Source organism: Anastrepha obliqua, chromosome 4, assembly GCF_027943255.1.
Source record: "Anastrepha obliqua isolate idAnaObli1 chromosome 4, idAnaObli1_1.0, whole genome shotgun sequence".
Lineage (NCBI taxonomy): Eukaryota > Metazoa > Arthropoda > Insecta > Diptera > Tephritidae > Anastrepha > Anastrepha obliqua.
In genome coordinates this window covers 78185708-78203387 of record NC_072895.1, presented here as the reverse complement: position 1 = coordinate 78203387, position 17680 = coordinate 78185708, and the positions used below count along the sequence as shown (strand labels likewise).

General features: G+C 38.4%; 1 protein-coding gene across 4 annotated transcripts in view; it reads left to right on the top strand.

The window, feature by feature from the left end:
- Window positions 1-1083: 1083 nt before the first annotated feature.
- Window positions 1084-17680, top strand: part of LOC129243881 (activated Cdc42 kinase Ack) — a 40894-nt gene continuing 24297 nt past the window's right edge. For 2 of the 4 annotated variants that reach the window (XM_054881292.1, XM_054881293.1), the window contains exon 1: window positions 1084-1971. The gene's annotated coding sequence lies outside the window, so the exon portion shown is untranslated. Of the gene's footprint in view, window positions 1972-7994; window positions 8118-17680 lie in introns of those variants that run through there. The other 2 variants (XM_054881295.1, XM_054881294.1) reach the window with 2 other exon arrangements.

The window sequence follows — 17680 nt, the reverse complement described above, 5'->3', positions numbered from 1 at the left end:
ACAAAGCATATCATTTTGACGTAAGCCATACCTACGGCGAAAAATTCAGCTGTGTGAATGCTGTCACCTATAATAAATCCACCTTGGTTCATCTCATATTAGTTATATATGCGCATGCTATCCCCTTTGTGAGTATTTCATGTTTCTGTTAGAAAAAGACGGCGCCCATGATTATTTGGTTCAAATATTGTAAAAAGATAGTAGAGTTGCTAAATAAACTCAAACAAAAATATAAAATCTTAAGTATTAGGAAACAGTCTTGTAACTAGATGGACTTATTCTAGAAATGTAAGTTAATGTTTTTTACGGTTAGCAAGAATTATAAATACAAGTGAGTACAGAAAATAAACAATTGAAAAGAAGAATAAGTGAACACATCATGGGTGACAAAAACTTAAAACTCAAGGATTATAGGTTACATGGTTGTGCCTTCCGAATTCGGTGTGTCATCAGAGCACTTGAATAAAAGAACAAACGGCAGGTGAGTTTCTTTTTGTGAGGAGGAAGAGTAGGTGAAAGCAATAGAAAGTTTCTACAAATTACGGTATCTTCCGCATAAAACCCAAAATACTGCATTTAGAGACTTTATTTACATTTGTGCTTTCTCAATTTAACACGTGGCACTTCGTTCTCAGTAGTTTAAACCTCACAAATCACAATATTACCAAGTCATTCACTGTATTTTCACAAACATGTGATTTCCCCTGCTCCTTTTGCTATTTAATGGTAAGTGCCTTAACGTCAGACATGTCAAAATGCCAAAAATAAAGTAACTCTTTTGTTCAGTACGCAATTCGCCTTGCATAATAACTATCGTAATTCCTAGATTTGGCAACTCCTTCTTTAACCAATTTCTCTCTTGTCGCCTGGCATTCATGTCTTTGTTTTAGTATCTCAATCGTTTGGTTTTACGAATGTTCAGCATTCGCCACAATAATAAGGCGACCCCACTGCACAGTTGATATAATTCTAAAACAAAAAATTTCTTTTTCAAAGTGGCAACTTCAAAAGCAACCCTGCAACCCTTTCAATTAGTTTGTTGTTTACCAGCGTTCCAACAGCGTTCAGTAATTCTTTTTATTTCTTTCGTGTTATTCAGGGCGAATTCAGAGAGTGGAATTGAATTGTGAAAATTTGTCTCGTTTGTTTCGTTGTATTCATCTAATATTATGTGCGTTTTTTCTGCTGCTTATAATTATCAAATAGTTTTGACTTTTTCCTTTGATATAATTCATATAAGAAAATAGTTTTGATCGCAAAATTGGAATTTTAGTACTACAAAAATGATCAAAACGTAATGTGGTGCAGTTCTTTGCTTCTCATCTCGGTGAATATGTGTGTTTAGTTCGTATGCTGCTTTTTCCCGTTTTAATGGAATGTGGGAAGCCAATTAGCAAACAAAGCTAATAAGAAACGTTTAGTTCATCGGAGAATACGATTTAGTTGGCGTATAATTACTTGTAAAGGTGTTTAAAAAAGTTCAAGTGGAAGAAAATGTTCCATCAAAAGAGAAGGAAATTATAGTGATAATTTTCATGGCATACGCCATCGTCACTCTTACTTGACCAAGTACCACTTAAATATAAACGCCCGGAAAATACTACAAATAAATATTTCTACAAAACCAGTAACTTTTGTCCCAGTACACTAGTGTAAGCAGCAGGTTTCGCGGCTGGGGCAGCTTGTGCGGCTAAGTTTAAAAACGCGTGGGTATAGTAGTAGAGGTGTAATCAAGTATAATTTGTGGCAACGAAGTTCGTCTTCCAATCCGACAAAGATTATAATATCCAGTTATTGTGTTTCATACAAGTGCAGTTGCCCTTCGTAGTAAGCAGGAAATTTAACAACAACAATTTGCTGCAGCTTTTCGGTAAATAGCAGCTGTTGCGTATTGTGTTTCGATTTATTACGTCTGTTATCTTCCCGTTAATTGCGGTTCATTTGGATGCTATATGTACGCACGTCTTTCCGGTAAGATTAATTTAAATAATAGTTATAATGTGATATCAAAGTTCAAAGTTGAAATGTTGGCGTTGTTCAAATAATAAAGAAAAAAAATCTGATAGTTCTGCCCCAAAAAGTCTGCGTTCACCCTACAATAACTTTTTAGTGAATGAAACACACAACCTGATTTTATAATTTTTATAAATTTGTATATATTTATATGTTTATTATATGTTTAAGTTTCAAAAACAAAAATAAATTTCAAGATTCCTCACATAAGTTTTTAGATAACGGTGAATAATGGCTGTAACAAGTAAATAAAGCGACCATAAGTCTGCGTTCAGTCTTAAAGTCTAATACAAAAACATGATATGCTATATGCAAAAATTAAATCTAATATTTAGTTGGATATTCACGTTGCTTCAGGACTTCACTCAGCCTATTTGGCAATGAACTTACTAGTTTCTCTGTTTCCTCTGCTGTTATCTTCCTCCATTCTGCCTGCATGACACTCCGCAAAACCTCTTTACTAGTAATCACTTGCTGACGAATTCTTTTTTTCAATAGATTCCACAGATGTTTGATGGGGTTAAGATCTGGGGACTGTGGCGGTGTTTTAAGCTGTTTTGGGGCGTTGTACAAGAGCCAAAGCTTAACGATCTCGGCTGTGTGCTTCGGGTCGTTATCTTGTTGAAACCAAAATGTTCTTGATAAGCCGAGATTTTCTGCACTTTGCTTTAATTTCCGTTTAAGTATGTTTAAGTATCCCCAACATATCCATCGTCGAATCAATAAATTCTAACTGACCCACCCCATTTGCCGCCATGCAGCCCCAAACCATAACCCCGCCTCCTCCGTGCTTAACCGTGTCAACAAGATTTTGCTTTTCAAGAGCAGTTCCAGGCTTTCGCCAAACAATTTGACGATTTTGTTGGATTTATGTTTTCAACTAATTTTGAGGATTTAATCCGGGGGTTAACCTTTGTCAAGTTGATTATAGAACACTCTTCCCGGGTCGATAATTTTTTCGGACGCCCTGACCTGGGCGTTGTTTTTTTGATACAATAAGTTCACTTATCACATTTATTTTAATAATTATTCAATCTACATTAACATACACACACGTTTCTAACACTTTTTATTTATATACTAAATAGCATAAATTAACAATTTAAATTGCATTTATAACTTGCAAGCTCTTGACGCGCCAGCTAAATTAATAATAACTGAAAAGCATGGCTGAATGGAGTGCTGCCAGAAGCAAAAAACAAAAAAAAAAAGGATGCGATTGAAAACGAAGCAACATAGGAACATAATTTCCACACACTCTTTTTTTTGCCGTTCATTCCACTCTAATTGGTTATTTGATGCAAAGTTTGCAAGCCTAAATTGAGTACGAACCATAACTATTATTAATTTAGTGGTACATAGATTTCTTGATCCTTACCAAACTTCTGGCAATTAAAATATTTTTTATATGTTTGAAATACAGGCCATAAGTAGATATTTTTCACTTACCACGAAATGCTGAAACAATGCATAGTCAGCCATCTGTCAACCTAAAGCTGCAGTGGTGTTTGGCATTGTGACGATAGCCATACGATGTGTGTATGAATGTATACAAGTATATCTACATATTTACACCTGCTACTGTTTGCTCATCGAGCGTAAATTTATATCTACGGACATTATTTAGTTTAGCTTCAGCATCCATTGGCTGGTATCAAATTACCCGTCACAGGTAAAATAGTTAGCATGCCTGTAGCTATGTCGTTGGCAAAAATTATTTCAGAAACTATATTGCACATGAAATTGCCATGGGTAGATACGAGTATATTCATATGTACTCATGTGAAGCAATGTTTTGAATTTTTTTAAATAAAGAAATGACAATATTTTCAGTCGCAGTTGACTTGACCGTGGATCTAGGGTTGATCTTATTTTCACAAAATATTCGCAATAACTCTTAAACGATGGTTTGGCTACTATGTATAATGGTGTATATAGAAATGTGTATGAGTGTATTATAATATTAATGAACATCCCTAATATTTTTATATTTTTTCTACAGGGTCCGGCACTCGAAGGGCAACCAATTAAAAAGGTCATACATTTAGTTTGGAAAATCACTTCTATTCAATTCAAAGTAAATAATATGTGAAAAATTATAGAAAATTAAGAATCAATTTACTTTTGCTCGACACGACCACCTTCTGCCTTGACTATGGCCTTGAGACGGTCCAGAAACGAATCGCAAGCTGCCTAATGTGTCTTGCAGGATTTTGGGCCACTCGCGGACAATGGCTTTTTTCAGCGACTCGAACCTGGTGAATCTCTTAGTTCGGACCTTGCTCTCCAAAATGGCCCAATTAATCCATCGGATTTGCGTCTGGTGAATTTGAGAGCTAGGGAGTGGACATTATGAAGTTCGGAACGTTGTTTTTTAGCCACTCTTGGTGCACTAGTGCTTTGTGAAACGGCGCCGAGTCCGGTTGAAACGTCCATGGTCTGCCACCGAAATGTTTGTCTGCCCACGGCTTCAAATCAACCCCTAAAATACTTTCCTGACAATATTTCGCATTTACCTAGGTGCCAGGATCGATGAAAACGATTAAAAAGCGCCCATCTACGGTTACAATGGCCAAAACCGGTAGCTGTGGCGAGTGTTGTCTCCTGGTGGCCAATCCAAGACTCAAATTTTCGTATGAACGGTCGGTCAAAAAAACCCTATCGTTTTGGGAGTTTACGAATTGTTCAATATCAAAAATTGTCTCATCAGAAAACACAATTTTCAAAATTTGTTCGCTTTCGGCTTTTTAGTGAGATCAGGCTCTTTCTGGATCTTGTGAGGCTTGACTTTGAGATAATTTTTCAGTATGCGGTGGAAGCTACGGTCAGATGTTTTCAGTTCTATCGCCATTTGATTGGCACTTCGTCGTGGATTTCGCTCAAGTCGCTTCTTCACTTTTTAAACCATTTCACGTGACGTTGCAGTCTTTTGATGACCACCTCTAAGACGTTTCGCGATGCTACCAGTATCATTATAACCAGTATCTCGACAAAATGCCTCGGCTCGTTTGTAAACAATACTCTGGACTGTCAGTTAGCCAACTAACAGACAGCTGATTCCCGTGCATCAGCTGCGCGAGCGGTCTGAAGCTGGTTACACTCCGAGTGCCGGACCCTGTACATCCAAACATATTACGTGGGTGGTCAATAATTCTCTAAACATTAGAACGGATAGCGTTACCTTAAATCAAACATTTTGTTTATCAAGACGCATTCCAAAAACGTTGGTTCCAATCTCCATGAAACAACAAAATGAAGAAAAAGTTTTTTCTAATCGCCCCTCGGTAGGCAATGGCAAACCTCCGACTGTATTTCTGCCATGAAAAAGCTCCTCATAAAAAATGTCAGCCGTTCGGGGTCGGCTTAAAACTGTAGGTCCTTCCATTTGTGGAACAACATCAAACCACACCAACACCAAACACCCAAAAAGGGTGTAAGCGTCAATTATATACTATATACATATGTTAACATATATATATATAAAATATAATTTTAAGAATGATCGGGGAAATAATTTTGTTGTGGCAGCCATACACCTAAACCGATATGGAAAAGTGAGTTTCGTGTGTACATTAAGCACAAAAGCCATCTGACAAACAAACCAAAAACTTTAAAAGTACAGGGTGGCTGATGAAAGCCGCTACCAACAAAAATTGAATAACTTTTTCTTTTTAAGTTATCTCTTCCATTTTTGTTTTAATTTGCAGATTGACCTTTAAAATTTATTAAAATGGATAACTGGGACACGCAAACAAGAATTTGGATAGTCCGCCGCTATCACGCACTGGAGTCCGTAGTTTTGGTACAGAGAGAGTACAGGCGGATGTTTGGCGGCGATCCCCGAGCAGATGGACCATAATGAGACTGGTGAATAATTTTGCTGAGCAAGGAACAGTCGCAAGAAGGCCTTATCATCGAAACCCACCAGTTCGGACGGAGGAAACGATCGCTGCTGTAGCTGCAGCTATACAAAGCAATCCAAAGGTTTCAACAAGAAGCTTATCTGCTCAACTTGGTGTCAGCCGACAGTCTTTGCAAACAATAATGCACAAAGATTTAGACTTATTTCCCTACAAAATTCAAATGGTTAACAAACTGAATGCAGCAGACTTGCCGATTCGCTTGGAATTTTGCCAGAAGATCCTGCAAATGGAGGAAGAAGACCAAAACATGTTAAACTGCCTTTTCATGTCTGATGAGGCCCATTTCGATTTGAACGGCAATGTGAACAAACAAAATTGTCGAATATGTAGTACTTCTAACCCACAGATACTCCACGAGACGGAATTGCATCCTCTTCGCGTGACAGTGTGGTGTGCGGTTTCTTCACGCTGTATTGTCGGGCCTTATTTTTTTGAAGAAAATGGTCACACCGTTACGGTTACTGGAGACCGTTATTTGAAAATGCTGAAAGATTTTTTCTATCCAGAACTACGCAGAAAGAGAATTCCTTTCAACTCTGTGTGGTTTCAACAAGATGGGGCAACGTCTCACATAGCCCAGACTGTTATGACAGAGTTGCGACGAAAATTTCCCAATAAACTGATTTCAAGAAACTCCGAATTTCGTTGGCCCCCAGGTCGCCTGACCTTACTGCACCTGACTTTTTTCTTGTGGGGTTTATGTAAACAAGAAGTTTATAAAACAAAGCCAACAAATTTGGATGAACTAAAACAATGCATTCGGGCAACAATTGCGGCTATTCCTGTCGCAACTCTCAAAGCAGCAATGAACAACTTTTTACTAAGATGCCGCACTTGTGTCAACGAGCATGGGGGGCATTTAAATTCAATTATTTTTAAAACTAGTTAAGCTACATTTAATAAAATTTAATGACTTTCAACTTGAAAAAAAAAAATAAATGAATTCCATACACTAAAAAAAAGTTATTTGAGTTTCTTAATGTAGCAAAATTCATCAGCCACCCTGTATTATGGGAACTGTTGACCATCGAGGGAGCTCCTTAGCACATGTAACTGCGAACTTTCTAATATCCTAGCTGGGGTCCTTAAATTTCCATGGCAGGCGGCTTTACATGCCGGAAAGTTTTGTATTTTTCATGACCAAGGGCTACGACCACAGCGATCTAACTCAGTAGTTTGTAAATTTTTTTTGGTAAAAAATCTTATGCACTTTTAGTCTTTGCAAAAATTTTTGAGTACTGGTATCAAAACCATATCTTTTTAAATTGTTCTCAAATATTATCTGCCTCTTCATCGAATGTGGCTAGTAAGCACTAATTTCGTGCTGGCAGTCAGCTCTACAACTGTTGCTATAATTGTTGTAGCAGCATAAATATTTCCCATAAATGTATGCGGAATGTTGCTGGAGTGACAGTCCTTGGTGGGATATAAATCCGGGTGGTTCCGGTAACGTAGGACCGACTGTCATGGTAAAAGTGCAGATAAGCTAAAGTTTTTGCATTAAAAAATAAAATTATTCAACTATAAGCATTAAATAATTAACAAATCTGCACATTTAAATTTTTTGTTTCTTGTTTTTAAAAACGTGAGTATATGTTGTGAGCTGAAATTTATATCTAAATGTAAAAAATATTAGATTTTTAAAAAATCATTGCTTGGTTATTACTTGGATCGTTTAAAATGTTCAGTTCGTTTTCGGTCTAGCCTTAATCGATGTTCGGTCGTTCTCTAGTTAACAACAAAAAATTAACTATTTTTTGTTCTCTATCCACAATTGAATAATTACTCAAATACATTTTTTTATGACATCAACCAGCCGCGTCGTCAGATGCACCTTTATATGTTATATCGGCGACGTTACGACCGTCAAATCCAAACTGACAAGTGTGATCTAACCAAAAGGGCGGCCAAACAAAATTAACTGGAACATTGTATTTAGGACAACCCTATTGCAGCTCTGTTTGAATGAAATTATTTAGTGCAATGCTGTTAATTAGTGAAAAAGCATGTGTAAGATGTAAATGCATTACGGTTAATCGTTTGAAGGCTTGATATATTACGTTTTCTTCCGTGGATACATTGAGTAGATGTTTGACGCGCGATAAGTGCGAAATTTAGAAAGTTGTGCCTGTAAATTCGCTACTAAATTGCCTGTAATATATGGTACGATAAGTGATACTGGTATGTACCGTCCGGTGCACTTGATTAAAGACAATAATTTTTATAGAATAAAATGGTTATTAAAGCAACCGTATTTGATCTAGTGGCCCAAGGTTTTCTGATAATTCAAGTTAAGAGTGTATTTCCTCGAAAGTAAACATGCATCAAAATATTATTCCATATAACGGTATTTCGCAGCAGTAAAGCTGCAACAGCTGGAATATTGTGCTTGGCTTATTAGTTCACTTGAATAGGGACGCTCGGTTTGCCTACATTATTTGCGCATTAAAGCTGTGAAAAGAGATCGTTTTACGCACCCATTGTGGTTGGTCGAAAACTTCTTAATTCTAATAAAATGGGAAAGCAGAAAGGTTTAACTGATCGCGAAAAAGGACAAATCGGACCACGGAGGGACTTTCTAATGCAAACTTGTCAAAAGATTGGTTGAAGTCCAAATTTTGTAGATCGTTACGTGAAAAAAGGCACTACAAAGGGAAATAATCCTTAGGATTGTATCAAATACCGCCCTTTCAAACGCAAAAACTAAGAAATGGCGAATGCTGCAGCCAGAAAATCCATCGTTCCAAGGCTATTCTAAAAGCGTCACATCTGAAGCATAAAAAAAGCCACTTCTAAATAAATTCCGCAAAGAATGCCCTCTCGATTTTGCAAGGAACTACATGGCTTGGAGGGCTGTTACAAATAAAGATCTCGGAGAATTGAAAAATAAGTAGTATTTAGTGACGAAAAAAATTTCAATCAGGATGGGCCGGATGGATACAGTTACTATTTCCATAACTTAACCGACACTAGACAGGGCTAGTTTACTGGGGCGGTAGCACTTGGTCTGGAAAAACCCGAATCATTTCAATAGTATTTCAATAGTTGCATCATACTTGGACACTGTTTACAAAAACTGAAGACAATTTGAGGTTAGTTATTGTGAGAACTGCACCCGGCAACGATATTATTTAAGAGAGGTAAAATTGTATTTATTGAATGGTAATGTATGATGACTGAACCATATTTCGAAACCTACAATTGCTAAAATGCCGCCGAAGCGACAACACATTGTTGCTGTTGTAGCAGCTTACTAAACCTGTTAGTGCAATGTATTAGGTTGGGGAATAAGTTCGTAGCGCTTTTACCGAAGACCTTTATTTAAACAAAAACAACAATTATATCAATAAGTTAATCAATTATATATTCGCCGTTGCTGTTTACAACCTCTTTGTTGATGGCGCTCCGTCAAAAATCGCCTGGTCCTGTGTCAAAGAAGTTGTTGAGCCAATTTTTAAGGATCTCTTCGTTATCGAAGGCCACTCATATTGTTTGACAGGGAGCGGAAAAGACGGTAATCAGTCGGTGCAAAGTCCGGAGAGTACGGAGGATGCTGAATGACCTCTCATTGGAACTCTTGGAGTGTGGCTTTGATGACTTGTGCAACATGGGACCTGGCGTTGTTGTGAAGGAGTATGGTTTGAGATGCTGAGAAGCAATTTGGAGGCGACTTTCTTTGTTTTTTTTTTTTCATTGAGCTCGTGAAGCACCCATGCTCCCAATTTTTCGGTAAATTTCCTTTAATGAAGGTAATTGTTCATTTTTTTATCGCCAATTCACGACTGGTTTAGTGAACGTTCTCCTTCAAAAGTGATTTGAGACGTTCTTCATCGATTTCAGAAGGCCTTCCACTGCCCGACGTGTCATCGACGTCAAAGTCGAAGTAAAAATTGAAAAACTATCATTGCTATCTGGTAACTCCTTCAAACAAACGAGTTGACCTTCGTAGTGAATACCACCATTGCTTTAATAGCGCTGAGTACGAGGGAAAACACAAGTCATATACCGCTGTCTTGGCTTTAAACTTTCATCAAAAGTTCAATAACCGCAAAATCGCAGTACTGGCGCTGGCGCACAAACATTAGCCCCCGGTAACTGGCACAGACATTACATTTTTTATCTTCGGTGGCGTGGCTCAGAATAAGAACATGTACTCGTATGTTGGATAAAGACGGTAATTGTATCTCAGCGTAGTTTATTAGATTCAGTGCAATTAAGCCAGTTATACAATACGCGCAAGCACGTGCTTGCTGTGCAAAACGTTTTGTATCGTTTCGATTTGCGGGTTTTTAGAGCACATCCGTTGCTTATCTACGGTGTCGTACTATTTCTATGCGTTGTTTTCTTCCGTTTCAAAAATGCTCAGCGTTTTTAAAGTCATCCTGGATTTAAATTTAGATGACGAACACTGTTGTTAACTGGTGTTCAAATTAAATATAAATGAGATAAATAGTAACTGAACATAATGTTATATATATAATATGTGTATGTATTTATTATATTATATAAGGTTGTCAAAAAAGTCTTGCGGCATTTCCGCAAGCTTGTCTTTGCAAGCGCGTAGTTCTAGTTGTATTCGTCGCATCGGTTCACGCTAGAGCTTTTTGGAAAGCTCTTTTCCCGTGCTAACACGTGTGTGATTAATTGTTGTTTGCTTTTAGTCGTTCGTGAGTTATAGCGTCGCAAACATGGAGCAAAATAAAGAGAAAATACGGCATATTTTACAGTACTACTACGATAAAGGCAAAAATGCATCTCATGCTGCCAATAAAATTTGTGCAGTTTATGGACCCGATACAGTTTCCATTTCCACCGCACAACGATGGTTTCAACGTTTTCGTTCTGGTGCAGAGGTGATCGAAGATGCGCCACGGTCCGGAAGGCCCGTCGTCGAAAATTGCGATAAAATCGCTGAATTGATCGAAAGAGACCGGCATAGTAGCAGCCGTAGCATCGGCCAAGAGCTGGGCATGAGTCATCAAACCGTTATAAACCATTTGAAGAAGCTTGGATTCAAAAAGAAGCTCGATGTATGGGTGCCACACGACTTGACGCAAAAAAACATTTTTGCCCGTATGGATGCATGCGAATCGCTTCTGAATCGCAACAAAATCGACCCGTTTTTGAAGCGGATGGTGACTGGCGATGAAAAGTGGGTCACTTACGACAACGTGAAGCACAAACGGTCGTGGTCGAAAAGCGGTGAAGCTTCCCAGACGGTGGCCAAGCCTGGATTGACGGCCAGGAAGGTTCTTCTGTGTGTTTGGTGGGATTGGCAGGGAATCATCCACTATGAGCTGCTCCCCTATGGCCAAACACTCAATTCGGACCTGTACTGCCAACAACTGGACCGCTTGAATGCAGCACTCATGCAGAAGAGGCCATCTTTGATCAACAGAGGCCGAATTGTCTTCCATCAGGACAACGCCAGGCCACACACATCTTTGGTGACGCGCCAGAAGATCCGGGAGCTCGGATGGGAGGTTGTTTTGCATTCACCGTATAGTCCGAATCTCGCACCAAGTGATTACCACCTATTTCTGTCCATGGCGAACGAGCTTGGTAGTCGGAAGTTTTCCACAAGAGAGTCCTGTGAAAATTAGCTCTCCGAGTTTTTTGACAATAGGGAAGCGAGCTTCTATAAGAGGGGCGTTATGAAGTTGGCATCTCGTTGGGAACTCGTCATCGAACAAAACGGCGCATATTTGACTTAAATCGCATTATTATAACCAATTTTATGAACAATTGAAAATTCAATAAAAATACCTCAAGACTTTTTTGACAACCTTATATTAATATCCTATTCTTAATATGTGATAATTGTAAAGCCAGACCCTAGAGCTTCAAATATGTTATGCGACTTTAATGAGCTTTAAATGCGTCTCGGTAATATCAGCAGTTTTTAAAGCATCTCAGAAAAATCTGTCTGCACTGTTTCCTTCATTTTTCGTTCATTTCGGTAGCTTGTGAAAGTGTTGCAAGGGGGATATCCACTTCGAGTCACAGTTACCAGCCGACCAGACCGGCGCAGTGTAATTTAGTACCGGCCATCCAATTGCTTTAAATGTTGCCAGGAACATTTCTTAACGGTCGGTATGGTATATCATCGACTTTCACCTTTAGCTGCGGCTTGACATTCTTCGTCCAGGTGGCAAAGAGGGTCGTCATGGATTTAGTGCGGGAAAGTTGGATATTGCTCGCAATAAAAGAGAGGCTGGCGAGATACGCCGGATGCGTTATCGAATAATCGTCAGCAAAGTATTCCAGGGAAACTCCCTCAGGTGGTTATAGCACACCACCCTCCGGCTTTATTTTATTTTTTGCGGCTTATTTTTATTTATTCCTCAGTTTTGAGCTGTGGTCTCGAAACATGACAGACGATGGTCGACCACACAGATAGTTCGCGAACCTCCCGCGCGGTTGATCTTTCTTGTATTTGTAAAAATGATGACTTTCAATGGGAACAAAGTCTCTTTTATCCGCTTTTTCCAGATTACATTCATTTGTAGTCATAATTTTTTCAGTACCTGTGTATGGTAGCAGATCTTGAACTTTGCATTTTTCGTCACATTCGACAAAACTTTTGTTTGGCTAAATAAATTCATCCATTCAATCAAGTTAGAAAACTCAACCATTGGCTTTTTTTAGATACCGTATGATAGGCCTTTTTGTGGTTAGGCCGCTAAGAGTTCTCCTTTCATTTGAACCAGCTTCATCAAAATCGATGATAAATTTGCGCATGTTGTAGGTGAACAAATATTGTACTGGAATTGGCAAGAAATCAATTTTAAACGTTTTATCGTAATTTTTAAAATGTATCATGAATCGGGCGGCCGCCGAAGCCGAATGGCTTGGTGCGTGACTTCTCTTCTTAATTGGCGCGATAACCGCTTACGCGATTTTGGCCGAGTTTAACAAAGCTCGCCAGTCGTTTCTTTCTCGTGCTAACCGGCGCCAATTGGACACACCAAGTGAAGCCAAGTCCTTCTCCACCTGATCTTTCCAACGCAGAGGAGGCCTTCCTCTTCCTCTGTTCCCACCAGCTGGTACCGCATCGCATACTTTCACAGCCGGAGCGTTTGTATCCCTTCGGACGACATGACCCAGCCAACGTATCTCCTGGATCTTTATTCGTTGCGCTATGTCTATGTCGTCGTAAAGCTTATACAGCTCATCGTTCCATCGTCTGCGATATTCGCCGTTGCCAACGTGCAAAGGTCCAAAAATCTTACGCAGAATCTTTCTCTCGAACACACGGACTTTACTGCTCAGTTGCCTACTTAGTTCAAAGTAGCACTTGTGCGTGACTAGCATTCGCAATTCACAGAGAGAACGTCGGTTCGAATCTCGGTGAAACACCAAAGTTAAGAAAAACATTTTTCTAATAGCGGTCGCTGCTCGACAGGCAATGGCAAACCTCCGAGTGTATTTCTGCCATGAAAAAGCTCCTCATAAAAATATCTGCCGTTCGGAGTCGGCTTGAAACAGCAGGTCCCTCCATTTGTGGAACAACGTCAAGACGCACACCACAAATATATATATATATATAATATATACTATTTACATTAATGTTTATAAGTTCAATTCCTTATTTTCTTAATTGTTTATTTTTGTTTGGGGTGAGCAAAATTTCTTTACTGAGAAAAAATAAATAAATTTAAATATAAACAAGTAAATAAACCTTATTAATATTTATATGCAAATCGTGTTCTGCGATTTGTTTTTAACTTTTTGCATTCCCATATTGCATGTGATTAATTGAATCTCGCATATTGTCGCTTCTAAAATTAAAGTGACTCCTTTAGATTACCATACAGGTTTTCGGTGCGTCATAAAAAGTATATTATAAATTCCTATCGCTAATGTAAAGTCTACCACTGATATTACCGTGAATAACAAAATCAAAGCCATCTAAAAAATGCAGCGAATGATTGAATGAATATAAAGTTGTGGAAATTTTGTACTTTACTATATTGCAACATATGTACGAGTATATTCCAAATCCCATTTCCATCTCTTAACATGAATCAGTCACTACTGGCTATGAGAATAACTTCGCCATATGTCACGTTGTCATGCGGAACGCAAAAAGGGTTGCATTTTACGCATAACAAAGTCCTGCATTCGTTCTTCACAATTTTTTATTCCCAATCACGCAACCATGCACATACAGTTGCGGACATAAGCTTGTATTCAAAGAGTTAGAAGTGTAAGATTCAGCTGTTAGACTACTTTGTTTTAGTTGTGAACCATGAATAGTTTGCGTTTTGTGAGAAGCGGTTGCGCAATTACATTGAGAGTCAAATTAAATAAGAAGAAAAAGTTTCGGATATATATTTTATAACTGTTGGAATACCAGTGGTGTGAAGAGGAGGAAGGCATTGGACAAGTCGATAAGACGTTTCCATTGGACAAAAACCCACTAAAATGAGGTCAAAACTCGGCGGAACAGTAAGCGCTGTTATATGTTTACGCTACTTGAAAAATTACCAAGAGTTTATACTGGTGAGTTAATTCGTGCCCCTTTTGGGGTTTTCTGAAGTTGCAGGCCATTTTTCAAATTTAACCAGATCTTTTCAACAGAATCATTCAATTGAATCTCTCAGATTGTCACGGTGTGAAGCCGTGACGAGCATTTGAGGGATATCATATACTGTGCATTAGGGTGGTCCAAGATCCTATGGTAAAAACTCAAGTTGGATGTAAAAGCCAAGGGACCCCCCAATTCTTTTCTATTTGATATAAGAAGTAAAGAGCTAAATTTTCAAGGTCATAAGTCACTTGGAAGGCAGTGCTCAACGCTGTTTAAAAAATGAAAATGGGAGTTTTTTTTACAATTTTTGAAAAAAATGACAAGACATGTTAGAATACAAAAACTTAAATTTATTTGGTTATTTAACATTATAAATCATGTTAAAAATATGTACATTTTATGGTGAAGACCATAATAAAAATGCAAGCTTTTACATTTTTTCTTTAGAAGTGGATGGTTTCTGTAGGCTTTCTAGAACGACCTTCTTCGTTGGTTCAGTCGGAAATTGTTTCCTATTAGCCTCTACAATCTGCAGCAACAGCTGTTTTTCCTCCTCATCATTTGTTATGAGTTTGTTAAAATCTTGAAATAGTTCAACACCTCTTTCTGCGATGTCATTGACCACTTTGATTTTATTTACAGTATTTTTTGCCTCTTTGAATTCTGGCGTCTGTTCCCATTCACTTGGGTGCTTGTTCAAAAAGCTTTGCTTAATGTTTAGCTTAGTAAACAACATCATTGTTCTACTATTAGCGAAATATGCCAATTCACATTCATCACTTAATAAATTGGCATTTCCTCTAATCATCCTGGGCGGTGCAGGGACAGACATCTTATTCACGATGCTCACTTTGTTTTCAAGGCTCACTTTCGTGGAAAAAAGTGATAATCCGACCAGTTCGTCGGATAGATACCACAAATGTTGCTGGAACGCTTTTTTGATGGTTTTAGCTATCTCTCCATCAATCGCGCTGTATTTCCTAGCCTCTTTCCAAAACATTAGGTCGTTGAAAGCTGCATTGACGCTGATTGGAGCCTCAACCCAGTTTTTCACGTACAAAAGTGCTCCGAAACGGACAAATCTGTCCAAGTTTTCTTTCTCCTTGTTTGTGAGATGGTAAACTCCCTGACCTTGGAAAAGGTACAATTTATATGCATAAATAAGCTTAGCCATCCACCGAGCGTGGTGTATAGGCCCAGGTGCTCTCCAGTGAATTTTTTCTATTGTTGTCCTCTCTTCTATTGGTAGTCATCTCGAGGCTGGTCTTTCTTACTAAGATGATGTATCAGGGATTCGATGGCACTGTTTTTTAACTCAGCTTCTCTAGGGGAAAAATTTAATGGTGTGTAATCTGATCGATCAACTGCATTCCATGATTCCTTTAACCTTTTAAATATGGGAATTTCAGGAGAGCTTGAAGGTCCCAAACATAATGTAAGTACTTTGCTCAAAATGATTTCCATTATGTGATGGCGACACGGCAACCATAGAAGTTCTTTGTTCAGCGTATTTTCAATGAAAGTGCATGCACCACTCTTGACACCAGTGTTGACGGCTGTTGTGTCAAATCCCATACCAATGATTTTATCATCAAGATTCCATGTTTTAAGAGTTTTAAGTACTGCATCTCCAGTTTTCGAACCTGTTGCACTAGCCAATTTTGGCACCCCCAGTAGTTTCTCATTTCCACCAGCATAGGAAACTAGCACTGGTAGTCTATCTACTTTTTGTGAACCTAAAATGTCGGGCAAGATTTTGCTGTCCCAATGAACAACAACTGGTTCTTTGATGTCTAAGTTTGATTTCATCTCTGTTGAAAAATTCTGCCTTGCTGCTTCTCGTTTTCTTTTTATAGAACTTCTTGAAAGCGGCAATGCCGCAGGATCATGGTCAAGTGCGGCGGCAATAGGAATGATAAGCCTTACAGCTTCACGATCGGAAACTTTATTCCTGTCTAAAGCCCCTACCACATTCATGTCAAAAAAGGCGTTAATTACCCGAAAGTATGAGTTTTTTATAGAAATTTATGAAAACTAAACGTTGTTGAGCACTGCCTTCTATATGTTCTAGGGTGCTAAGATTTTGCATAGATTATTATTTTATTAGATGTAACAAAATGAGAGGGTCCCTAGGTCTCTAAAAAAAACTTGAGTTTTTTGGACCACCCTACTGTGCATAATGGAATACATAGACCTATCCGGTTTAAATTACTCTTTCTCATTTTACCCTTATCGCAAAACCCTATAGTTGTTAACTAAAAAAGCGCATACAAATTTTGCGTGGTGCAGTGAAATCTGCAGTTTTCTTAGTTGCATTTCTTACATGAATGAATAACGAATGATTCTCTGGACAGAGTTTTAAAATAGACGGAGAACAAATAGATGGATGTGCTATTATGGCTACATCGAAAAGTCTTTAGTTTTCCAACGACGCCACTTCCTAGACGTTTTTATCATGCTTACAATGGTCGTTTGAAAAGTCCATGCAAAATCAGAGAGATGGCACTACTGGCGCATATCGAGGTTATGTTAAGTTAGTACCATCTCTTTCAACTTTGTATTTGGCATTCGAGTGATTTTCCTTTTCCATCACGAGAACGCACCAGCTCACGCCTCAGCAGTTGTGGTGGCAAAATGAATGAAAATAAGGTTTCAACTCGTTTCACATCCCCATATTCCCCAGAGTTGGCTTTCTGGAATCCCTCGGACTACTATTTGTTCCCCAATTTGAAGAAATGGCTGGCGGGAAAATTATTTTATTTAAAGGAGGAGATGGTTGCAGAAACGAATGGATATTTTTCAGACTTGGACAAATCTTATTATTCAGAAGGGATCAACAAACTAGAACAGCATAAGCTTAGATGGAGGCTATGTCGAAAAATAAAAAAAAGTTTACCCCAGACAATTAAGTAATTTTTATTTTTGCACGGACTTTTCAAACGGCCCCGTATATACTACACGCAATTGGGTTTACAATTTTTTGTATAGTCCATTGAATTTTATTATAAAAACGTGTAGGTTTCAAGTGACTACAAAATACCGTTGATATTTGCCAATTTTTTGTTGTAGCTATTAGGTTTTTTTTTTCCTTATGAACGACCGGTGGCTACATTGCACCGCCAGGGATTAATGAACTGCTACAACATCAACAATAGCCTTCAGTTGCCCGGTGTGGCCTGCGTTACTCTGGCACATTTCCCCATCCAGAATC